This window comes from Cynocephalus volans, chromosome X, assembly GCF_027409185.1.
Source record: "Cynocephalus volans isolate mCynVol1 chromosome X, mCynVol1.pri, whole genome shotgun sequence".
NCBI lineage: Eukaryota > Metazoa > Chordata > Mammalia > Dermoptera > Cynocephalidae > Cynocephalus > Cynocephalus volans.
Window position 1 is genome coordinate 27,999,527 of NC_084478.1, and position 12,238 is coordinate 28,011,764.

The 12,238-nt window shown below is 40.4% G+C and overlaps 1 protein-coding gene across 6 annotated transcripts in view; it reads right to left on the reverse strand.

The window, feature by feature from the left end:
* Window positions 1–12,238, reverse strand: part of BCLAF3 (BCLAF1 and THRAP3 family member 3) — a 62,665-nt gene that overhangs the window by 50,278 nt on the left and 149 nt on the right. The window lies entirely within an intron of this gene.

Here is a 12,238-nt window from a genome sequence, read left to right on the forward strand (position 1 = left end):
GGTAAGAAAATTGGACTTTAAGTACTACCTTGGCGGTTGGTCATTTTCAGAGGTCTAGTGTGTGGCTGAGACATATGCTAGATACGAAATGAGTGTGGAGTTCCGATCTGTGGTTCCTTTCTCCCTTGAGGGAAATGGCCAGACACGGACAGAGTGAGCCCTGAAGTGTACAAGAAACCTCCAGTAAGGGGGGTTGAGTACCTCAGGGAAAAAGACTCAGGGAACACTGACCTAAAATGAAAATGGGAAATAAGAATTCTAGGCCTAAGGAAACAAGGAAAGGAGGAATTAAGGAGATTCTTCCCAACATTCCCTCAGATAGCCCCTTGGGGGAAATGTTAAAGGCCTGGGAGAGGAATTCCCAGACAAGGAGCAAGGAGAAACAGAAAATGACTAAGTACTGTTGTTTTATTTGGACCAAGGAACCAATTCATAAACTTTCAGTCTTCTGGCCACAATTTGGCTCAGAGGAGGACTGGGTCTGTCAGGCCCTTGTCCTCTATGTTAATGATAAATCCTCATCTTCCCAGGAGGAAAAGGATTATGCTCTATGCTGGTTACCAGGAGCAACTCCCATGTTTCCTCTTAAAATTGAAGGAGAAGACACCAAAAAAGAATCCTGGGATCCTTTTTCCTGTCTTCCTTATGCCTCACAGAATGAGAGACAAGAGGGCCCTAGGCAGACTGAATGTTCAGATCCCCAAGCGGAGTCCGAACCCTTGGCCCCTGTGAATCCATATCCTAGCCTAAGGAAGGAATTAAAACAATGTAAGAAAGACCTTAAATTTTCCCCTCCCTTCGGTGATCTCTAAAGAAAGATCCAAAATGTTTCCCCTTAGGGAAGTCCCCATGGGGCAAGGAGAGATTGGATTCGTGAATGTCCCCCTCATGAGTACTGAAGTTAGAAATTTTAAAAAGGAAATGGAATCATTATTAGAAGACACCCTTGGTCTGGCAGACCAGCTCAACCAATTCTTAGGGTCCAGCTAATACACCTTGGTCAAAATAATGTCTATAATGAGCATTCTCTTTACAGGGGAAGAAAGAGGAATAATTAGGAGAGTGGCTATGTCCATCTGAGAGACAACACCCTCCCAGACAGGGGGTCCTGTCTGTGGAACAAAAGTTCCCAAATTTGGATCCCAAATGGGATAATAATGATCCCAGAGATAGAGCCCAAATGCAAGACCTCAGAGAATTAATCATCAAAGGAATTAAAGAATCCACCCCCAGGTCACAAAATGTTTCCACAGCCTTTGGTATTCAACAAGAAAAATAGGAAACTCCCTCTGCCTTTTTGCAGAGGCTGAGACCAAATGAGGAAATACTCTGGGTTAGATCTGGAAGACCCAATAGGACAGGGTCTCTTGAAAGTTAATTTTGTAACTAAAAGCTGCCCTGATATTATTAAAAAGTTACAGAAATTAGATGGTTGGAATGAAAAACCAACTGAGGAACTACTCAGGGAGGCACAAAAGGTATTTGTGAGGAGGGAAGATGAAAAACAGAAACAAAAACCAAAGATCGATTTCTTTTTTTTTTTTTCCTTTTCTGACTGGTAAGGGATCGATCACAACCCTCGACACCGTGTGGTCCGCACCATGCTCAGCCAGCAAGCGCACCGGCCATCCCTATATAGGATCCGAACCTGCAGCCTCGGCGCTACCAGTGCCGCACTCTCCCAACTGAGCCATGGGGCAGGCCCCAAAGATCAATTTCTTAAAAACTGTATACTGGCCATATCCTCTACTTTGTCTTCCCTCAGGTTAAAAGGGCTTTTTGCTCAGACCCCACCTCTTGAATTTACCATACCTGGAAGGAAGACAAGCTTTGGCTGAGCTGGGAAGATTCCTACCAGGTGCTCCTCACTACCAAGACTGCTATACGAACTGCTAAAAAGGGAGTGGACTTGAGGCACTCGTACTTACCTGGCTGTGTCCTGCCCAGCCGTGGCCATTAGGCATCCATGCTGTGCCATACTATGCTGTAACCAAGACCCCCACCCAGATACAGGCCCAGCTGCACCCCCACCTTGTGGTTAACGCACACTGTCGAAACAGAATTTTTCAGCCTGCTTCTCACCCGCTGTGCTTTTCCACCCTAAGACAAAGTCATAGCCACATAAGATCATAAGATCACTTCCCTCACCGGGTTACAAAAACCCATAAATGCTATAATATAAAAATAACAGCCCCACTGTGTTCAGGACTCAACCTTTGGACAAGAGTCTGTTGAGCCAATGCTGGCATATCAATAAACTCTGTTTTCTTGTTTTAAGCCTCGGTGTTTCCTGCCTCTCCCTGTGAGTTCACAGTAACTCAGTGCAACATTTCTTGGGGGCTTGTTGGGGTTGGTGGAAATGGTGGCTTTACTGCCTCCCTTGTCTCTCGGTCTCAGCCCCTGGGACACCCGACAACATGGACCACACTCAGGCACCAATGGAGTTTTCCATGAGTGGGAAAGACCTTGCCACGTGGACACGGAGGTCAAACCCTGAGAACAATGGAACCCAAAGAGGCACAGGAACCAGACCAGGGAAGCCCCGCCCATCAGACTAGGTAAGGACCCGGGTCCCACTAGGTTCCTACTCCTGTGAGAGTAGAAGGGGAGCCTGATCAACTCCCAAAGGGGTAATGTCTTAGTACTCCATCTTACGGAGGAAACCACATTCCCCAGTCAGATCAGGATTTCAGTAATTTTGGGGTGGTAAACTCTGTTTCACGGAGGAAACCACATTCTCAGATCAGGATTTAAAAAAAATTTTGGGGTGGTGAATGAAAGTGTGTGAATATGTGTGGCTAAGATGTATCCTGGATATGAAGCAAATGCGGAGTCCCGATCCACGGTTCTGTTGCGACCTCATATGGCTGAGGGTGAGAGGTCCTGACGTGGGATTTATACCGTCTCCCCAAAGCCAAGAGGCGCTGAAATAGCACCGCGAGGTGAGCAGCTGGAGATGGACAAAGTGATTGGAATTGAGTGTCTGTTGCGACACCGATCACGGGTGGAAAAACATGGGAAAAACACCTAGCAAACAAACTCCCCTTGCCTGTATGCTGAGAAATTTTAATAAGGGCTTTTCTGGTGACTATAGTGTCAAATTATCTCCTGATTGAAAACACTACCTAAAAATCAAGGCCATGTCTGCAAATTCCAACTCCCAACATCCCCAGGGTTCTGAATCTTCTGGAAACACGACTAGAAAAGGAAAATCTAGAAGTCTGAACTTAATAGGAAAAAAGTGAAGTTTAAATTGAAGAGATTAATCAAAGTTGGAATAGGTGTGAGCTAAAGTATTAGTAATTAGGCAATGGTATAAATGGGGACATTAACATAATGATTGATGTACACCTGTGCCCCTTTCAAAGTTGCATGACATAGGCGCCTGGAAATATTTTATAAAACCAAAATAAGGGGTAGTGGTGATGGTTGTATGACATTGCAAAGGCACTTAATGCCACTGAATTTTACACTGAAAAATGATTAAAATGGTTTTTAAAAAAAAAAAACAAAAACAAATTATCTCCTGATAAACTCAGGGCATTCTTTAAGGTGGATTGGCCATCTTTCTTTCAATGTAGGATGGCCCTCTGAGGGGTCCTCTGACCTTTCCCTTATCTGTCAAGTCAGAAAGATTATTACTGGACAGCATGAAAATGACCCTCAGGGCTACCCTAACCAGTATCCCTATGATTCCTGGGAAGACTTAGTTCATTCTCCACCCTCCTGGTTAAAGGCCTGCATGGAAAAACGCTGCCAAATTCTCCTGGCCAGAGAAATGTCGGTCCCAGGTCAGACTCACACCCAAAGGTGACCGCTCCAAGTGGCCCCCAAACCAGCTATTCTGCCCTCACATCCGGAGGATCTGCCACCTCCCTACTTAACTGAACCAGCTGCTCTGCCACCCCCCCTGTCCCCATCACTGCCTCCTACTCCAGCAATGACTGCTACATCTCCTCCTGGCCCATCAGAAGGGACTACTTCATCTCCCAATTCTCCAGAGACCCCACTGCCACCTACCCTGACCCCATATGGTCCAAGCTGACCAATATGAATAGGATCTCTGAAGTCCTCCAGAAGTCAGGACCTCTGAAAGGGCCCTGGGGCTAAGGCCAAAAGCCGACCAGAGGACAGCCCCACATCTAGTTGCTTCCTACCTTCCTCCTAGCCTTATGTGTGTCTTTTCCTCCACATACCCTATTAGTCCACCACACCACACAATCTGCTTTTATCAGGCCATGCTGTTCCTACCACATAGTTGGCCTTCCCTCGGTGGCTTGACAAGTCCTATTCTTTTAGGACTGCTTGACCATCATTTCCCCGAGACTCCTTTACTTTCTCCCTGCCCCCCTCACCCCGATTTTTTTTCTCCTTGGGAATTCTGGGTTTATTCTGCAATTATTTTCATACATTGTATTTATTTACTTAACTGTATTTATTTCAATAGGCAAAAGACTCCAGATAGCATAGCCACAAAACTCAAATGACCTATGAACACATGAAATGCTGAACCTCATTAGTAACTGGGAAAATGCAAATTAAGATCATAGGCATTTTATATCCAACAGATTGGAAAAAAAATTATTGTAGTTGCATATTCTGTAGTGTTGGCAAGGATGTGGAACAATAGGAACTCTCATATACTGCTAGGTGAATTATGCATGAGTATAAGCAGTTTGGTAAAACCCAATAAAGTTGAACATGCCCATATCCCACAGCCCAGCAATTCCATGCAGAATATTCCTTGGACCAATGGTTCTCAAACTTTCGTGTGCATTGGAATCACCTGGACGGCTGTTTAAAACACAGACTGCTGGGCCCTACCCCTAGGCTGGGCCCCACGTTTAGCAAGTTCTCAGGTGATGTGGATGTTGCTGGTCCAGGGACCATAGAACCGCTGGTTTTAAAGGAAAAGTGGAGAACACTTAGGAGAAAATATTTAACTAAAATTTACTGCATGTGATAAAAGGAATAATACTAAGAATATTTCTCCTTACCTACTATTAAAAGTAGCTTTATTAAAATTCAAACTATTCACTCAAAAATGGGTGAATTCTACTGCATATAAATTATACCTCAAAAGTGTGGTGTTACAATACCAAGGTCAAGGGTTCAGATTCCCGTAACAGCCAGTTGCAAAAAATAAAAATAAAAAACACCAAAATTATACCTCATAGCTGTAAAAATGTTAGCTTTGGGGTGAAGAAAATGTTCTAAAATCAGATCAGATATTAGGGAGATGGTTGCACAACTCTGCAAACATACTAAAAACCATTGAATTGCACACTTTAAACCAGTAAATTATATCTCACTATAGCTGTTTTTTAAAAAGTTAACTTTGTTTGAAATCGCTTAGCATGCATCAGCTGGTAATGACGAGTACTGGCTCAGGGGCTTAATTAATAAGAAAGGAAGGTTAATTTAAATGTACAGCCTGAGCTAATAATGGTTTTTACATTTTTAAAGGGTTGCAAAGAAAAAAAAAAAAAAAGAAAAATATGCAACGGGATTATATGTAGCCCACAAAGCCTAAAATATTTACCATCTGGCCCTTCACAGAAAACGTTTGCCAATCCCTGATTTAAACTAACTTACTTGTGACTAGCTAAGTTAAAGGGACCAGAACTTCAGAAAAGATCCAGAGAAAAAGACTGAGACACCAGCAGAGTTGTGACTAGAAAGAGGATGTCGTAAACAGAAGATAAATGTGCTTATATTGCTACTTCAGGGAGAACTGTAAAGGGCTGAGAGCAGTGAATGAACCTGTCTGCTGCTCTGAACATAGACAGGAGACAAATGGACAGGAGGGCCATCCACTCCCAGAAGGATGCTGAGAAGGACACTGATGCTAAAAGAGGCCAACCCCACCAGGACAGCACTAGACACACCCCTCCCCCAGCTGAAGGACCCGGCTCCAATAATTCTCTTTCTCCCACAACATCACTGTCCCCTCTCCATTAGATCCTTTCCATCACCATAGAACCTTGTATAATTCTCCCATCTCTCTATGGAACCACATCCCCCTAGGGCTACCACTCTATCTCTCCTTTTACAACCAAATTCTTCAAAAGGGCTGCCTGTACACCCCCATCATTATCTCCAAATCTTCTCCTCCCATTCTTGCTCCACCCCTCAGCAACCTGGCTTTCCTCCCCACCACTGCACCAAACTGCTCCAGCCAAAATCACTAATGAAATCCATGTTGCTAAATCCACTGGTCAGTTCTCCTCTTCCTCCTCCTCAGGTCAGAGAAAGTAGTGGAAACAGAAGACAAGTAAAGAGGGAATAATATTTGTATTATTGTAGTCCCTGAAGGAGAAAAAATGAACCATAGAATTGAACTAATATTTAAAACTATAATTCAGAAGGCCTTTCAGAAATGGAAAAATAGCTGAAGTACCTGAATCTATACATTTAAGGGTTCACCATGTACCCAGGAAAATTAACCCAGAACAATCAACTCTGAAACATAGCCTAGTAAGAACTATTTGATTTCAAAGATAAAGATAAAATCTTTAAGACTTCCAGGCAAAAAGAATAAGTAACTTACAAGTATAAAAGAATTAGACCATCATCAGATTATCAGATTTTTCAAAATCAAAACATAAAGCAAGGTGAAAAATAGAGCAGTATTAAAAACTCAATGAAAGTAAGTATGAATCAAGGATTTTAAAACAGCCAAGATGTCCCCCAGATATCAAGGAGACAGAAAAACAGTTTCAACATACAAGAATGTAGGGAATTTTGTACTTGCCCTTCCTGAGGAATCTACTAGAGGATGAGCTTCATTCAACCAAATGATGACTGGGAAAACATCAGCAAAAGGACTGATGGTGAGCATTTTAAAATATGTAAATAGACATATAAGACACTTAAAGAAAGATGAGGATGAGGGTGGAAGATTAATGTAAAATTGTTGCATACTGGGACAGAGTAGAAAAACTGCAACTAAAAAAAATGGGAGAAGAAGAAAGAGGAAGAGGGAATAATAGAAACAGCTCCACTGCTATGTAGGCAATAGGTGGTTTTAAAGGATACGTGGGTGGGGGACTAACACAGCAGATATTAAGAGATGAAACAAATCAACACACGGTGCGGAGACAACTGGATATCTACAAGCAAAAGAATAAAGTTCGACCCTACCTCATACCACAAGCAAAAATTAACTCAAAATGGATCAAAGACCTAAATGTAAGAGCTAAATTTATAAAACTTAGAAGAAAAAATAAGGATAAATAATCTTTATGACCTTGGATCAGGCAATGGTTTATAAGATATGACACCAAAAACACAAGCAACAAAAGAAAAAATGAATAAACTGGGCATCATCAAAATTAAAAATGTTGGGGGGGAGGGAGAAGGGAGGGAGGTTTTGGTGATGGGGAGCAATAATCAGCTACAATGTATATCGACAAAATAAAATTTTTTAAAAAAAAAAAAAACAGTCTATCCAACAGAAAAAAAAAAAAAAAAATTAAAAATGTTTATGCTATAAAGGATGCCATCAAGAAAGTGAAAAGACAGCCATTAGAATGGAGAACATTTTTTTGCAAATAATTTATCTGATAAAAGATTTTACCTAGAATATACAAAGAACTCTTACAACTCAATAATAAACAAACAAACAAATTTAAAAAGGGACAAAGGAAATGAATAGACGTTTTTCCAAAGACAATATACAAACGGCCGGTAAGCACATAACATCACTAGTCATTAGGGAAATGCAAATCAAAACCATGCTGAGATACCACTTCATACCAATAAGGAGAGCTAAAATCAAAAAGAAAATAACAAGTGTTTGGAAGATGTAGAGACACTGGAACCCTTATACATTGCTGGTGGAAATGTAAAATGGTACAACCACTTCAGAAAACTGTTCGGCAGTTCCTCAAAAAATTAAACGTACAGTTACCATACTATTCCACTTCTAGGTATAGACCCAAGAGAAACGAAAATGTATGTCCACATAAAAACTTGTACACAAATAGGAGCATCATTCATAATAGTCAAGAGGTGAAAACAACCCAAACGTGCATCGTACATTCCACGATGAAAATATAACACATATACATATGAATATGAATATAACACAGAACCACCTTTATGAAATAAAAATTACAAAAGATGCAAGGAGACAAATAGAAACACACTAATAACAGGAGACATTAATACACAACTCTTGGTACAAAACATTATCAGGAGAACCAAAAATAAGGAGATAGAAGATCTAGACAACATAATCAATAAAGTAAATCTTACGGATATTTATCAAACTCTGCACTCTGATACCAGAGAATACACTTTCTTCTCAAGTGCCAATGCCACACTCACCAAAAATTATCATATATTTGGTCACAAAGAAAACATCAGTTAACTTTTTTATAAAGTTTTTTTTTATAACTTTTGGAAATATTACAAACAATACTCTGATTATAATAAAACTAGAATTTATTAACAAAATAAAAAACAAAGGCCTGCCCACCTAGAAATTTAAAAGCCTCCTATTAAACCACTCCAGGGTATTCTACAACTGAAATTATAGATATTTTAAAGAAATAATGACAATAAAACACCACATATCAGATTCTATAAGATGTGTTTAAAGCGGTGATCAGAGGGAAACTTATAGCACTAAATATATATATCAGTAAAAATGAAAAAATAAAACGAATTCATTTCCAAGGTCAAAAAAACTTAAAAATTCAGTTGTTTAGGGCATGGTGCTGATAACACCAAAGTCCAGGGTTCAATCCCTGTATCGGCCAGCTGCCAAAAAACAAACAAAAACCCCCCCACAAAACTTAAAAATAACAAACTAAACCAAAAGAAGGAAATAAAAAGACACAAGTACAGAAAGAGAATGAGAAAGAAAATAGAAAAATAGATCTAACTAATAATTCAAAATTCTGTAGTTTTTGAAAAAATTAAAATACATAAACCACTATGTAACTTGATTAAGAAAAAAGGGAGAAAGCACAAATAAACAAAATAAGAAATGGCATGGAGGAAATAACCATTCAAATAAAAGAAAAAATTTTAAATCATAAGAGACTACCTCTACTACCAAATAAATTTGAAAACCCATATGAAAGGGATAATTTGCTAGAAAAATACATATCATCAAAATTTACCCAATTAGCATTAAAAAGCTTAAACAGACCAATTTTCATAGAAGAAATAGAGAAAGTTTATTAAGAAAATATCCCATGAAAAAGCATCAGACCCAGATGGCTTCACAGGGAATTCCATCAAACCTTCAAACACCAGATAGTCAATGCTCTATAAATTATTCCAGAGATGTTATAGCACAAGAAGGATCAAACCTGCGAGAACATCAACCTTTGGAGAAAGATGAACCAGCAAAGGAGAGACTGAGAAGGAACTTTATGTGAAGAAGACAGAACCCTGGAACACAGAATCTCAGAAACTAAAGAAGGATGTTTCAAGAAGGGAGACTTTCATATCAAATGCTGCAATGAGATCCAATAAAAGGAATGAAAAGTGTTAGCACATGGCTTGAGGGCTAAGTGGAAGGTCAGGAGAGTGAAAAAGCCAATTAACTTCAAAAAGTCTGGCTGGGGAAGGGAGGAGAGAAACTGGGTAGTGGCAGGGTGGAGGGGTCTAGGGATGAGGTTTTGAAATGGGAGCAACTAGAGTAGGTTTATTCTTGATAAGGAGGGACTACTTGCCTGGCATTAGGGATCTAAAGTAGAATGACAGTCATAGTAGAGATGAGTCCAGGTTCAATTAGTTAAATGTTTCCTTTGATTCCTTAATAATGTAGTCAATTTCTCCCAATATTCCATATTTACAAATTACCTCCTTCATCAAACTGAATTTTTATCAGTGGTCACATTCTATGTTAATTTAGCAAACATTACTAAGTGCCCATGACTGCTAGGAGCTAGGAATACAAAGTTGGGAAAGATCTAGTTTCTTTCCTAGAGAAGCCAAATCTCTAATGGGTAAGAATGATCATATGAGTGCCAGTCCCTGGTTTACTGTGTTGTACAAACACTATCTCATTTAATCTTCACAACAAACATTTGAAGAAGCTGGAATTACCTCCATTTCATAGGTGAAGAAACCATGCCTCGGAAAGGTTAGCTAATCTGCCCCAAGTGGAGGACCTGAAAGTAGAATCTAGGTTCTTGGACTCCAATACTAACACACCCCCAACCTTGCAACTCCTACCTTCATAAAAATGACCCTGGTGAGACTGCCCAGTCACTTGCTCAGCTGCTCTGTCAGCAGAATTGGGCTTTAGCACACTTGAGAATACTTCACATCCTGCATCACATCTAAAATTGCCATCTAAATTTGGAAAGCAGCTTTTATGCCCTCTATCTGCCTGGACAGTCTGTAGTCTGTAGGGCACAAAGACTATGTTTTATTTATCATGAGCTCAAGGGCTGTGTTTTATTTAGCGTTATATCTGTGCCCCTCAGCTTTATATAGTGCCTTTAAATATTTGCTCCTTCAACATTTGTGCAGATTCACTCATTCAACTAATTTTATAACTGTGATATCTTTTTGAATATAATCTAGAGCAGCAGTATAAAACTTCAAATTTAAGCTTTCTGGATTCAGAAATTTACTTTAAAAAAATTTATGAACCTCAGGATGCTCCTGTGCTCTGAAATTTCTACAAGCTGGCAATAATAACAAGACAAAGTATGTTTAAATGCACTTTCCATAAATGTCTCATTTGACCCTTAAAACTACCCTGTAAGAAAGGTAAGGCAAATGCACTATAAACTCTAGTTCATAGTTGAGGAAACAGTACCCTAGAAAAGTTAAGAGACTTCTTCAAGGTAATCAAATACACTGGAATTCAAGGAAGTCCTGACTCCAAATCCCTTTCCTGTTCACTCTATTATGCCTTTGCCTCACCTAGATAACCTTTCTTTACTAAACTGGTAAAGGTGTAATAAAAAATGAGAAACTGATTTGCTGTCAACAAATTAAAAAAAAGCAATAACTGCAGGATATTTTTACTTGGTTGGAGAGAACATAAATGGCCCAAAAGTGTTCCTACAGAAATCCTTTAAATTTTGCCTTTTGCTAGGGTGTGGGTAAGGACTCTCACAGATTGTTGATAGGAGTGCAAAATAACATCTTTTCCAGAGGGAAAATGAGCAATTCACATTAAAAAATAAATTTAAAAAAAAAAGCCCTTTATATGCATACTCCACCCAACAAATCCATCATCTAGGAATGTACACTAAGTAAGTAATCATGGGTATGAAGACTTTACATTTATCCAACAATGTGTTTAAGTAGTGAAAAACTGGGAATAACCAAGTAAATAAATTATTACAGCCATATAATGGCATGGTACATAGTAAAAAAAAAAAAAAAAAAAAAAAAGTGACTACGAAAAACAATTCACTTTACAAAAATTCATGTATGTATGAATTCCTATTCATCTCTGCATTGATAAAGACTGGAGGTGTATATAACCATATTCACAATGATTTTGTATATTTTAGAAATTTTGTACATAAATGGCAAAACCAGTCTTTCCTTTGGACCTGTTCGCATTTCGAAAAACGCTAAAATGTTGCCTGGCCAGAAGCCTGAAAGACCTTCCTGATTTCTACCTGTAGTTTGTAATTTGTTCCAGAAAAGAAAAGCAATCACCTAAGAGGCAGCTCAAAAAGCACCTCCATAGGAAAGTAATAGGAGGATAAATTTCTCTCCCATTTCTTTCCCTCCGGACCTACCGACAGGACAGTCCTGACAGTGACTGGACCTGTTTCCTACAGAAGCACATGAGATGCACCAATTCCCAGTATACGTTTCTAAAATGACAAGTTTTACTTTGAAATGCAGGATAAAGAGCAGCCTTCACTACTCATTCTTGACGTTATCATTGGAAGATGTCGCTGCGCGGCACGAGCGTCTCACCACGAGGACAAAGCAGGGGCTCCTCGGCTCAGGTCCCGCCGGCGACGCGTCCGAGGCTGTTTCGGGAACAAGAGCACGGTCCCCGGACACCGCCTACCCCGCCCTCATGACAGACGCTCGGAGCCGCGGGGACCGCAGCCTGCCCGACGACAGGGGAAGGTCGGGGTCGAGGCAGCAGGTGCCTTGGTTGCCACGCCTGCGGGATGGCGATGGCCAAGCGACCTAAGGGGCGCAGGGGAGCTGACCCCGGGGAACCCGAGCCGGACCGCCGCATCCTCCCCGCGGCCCCACCCGCAACCTCGAGAACCGCCCCTCCCGGGCGGCGGAC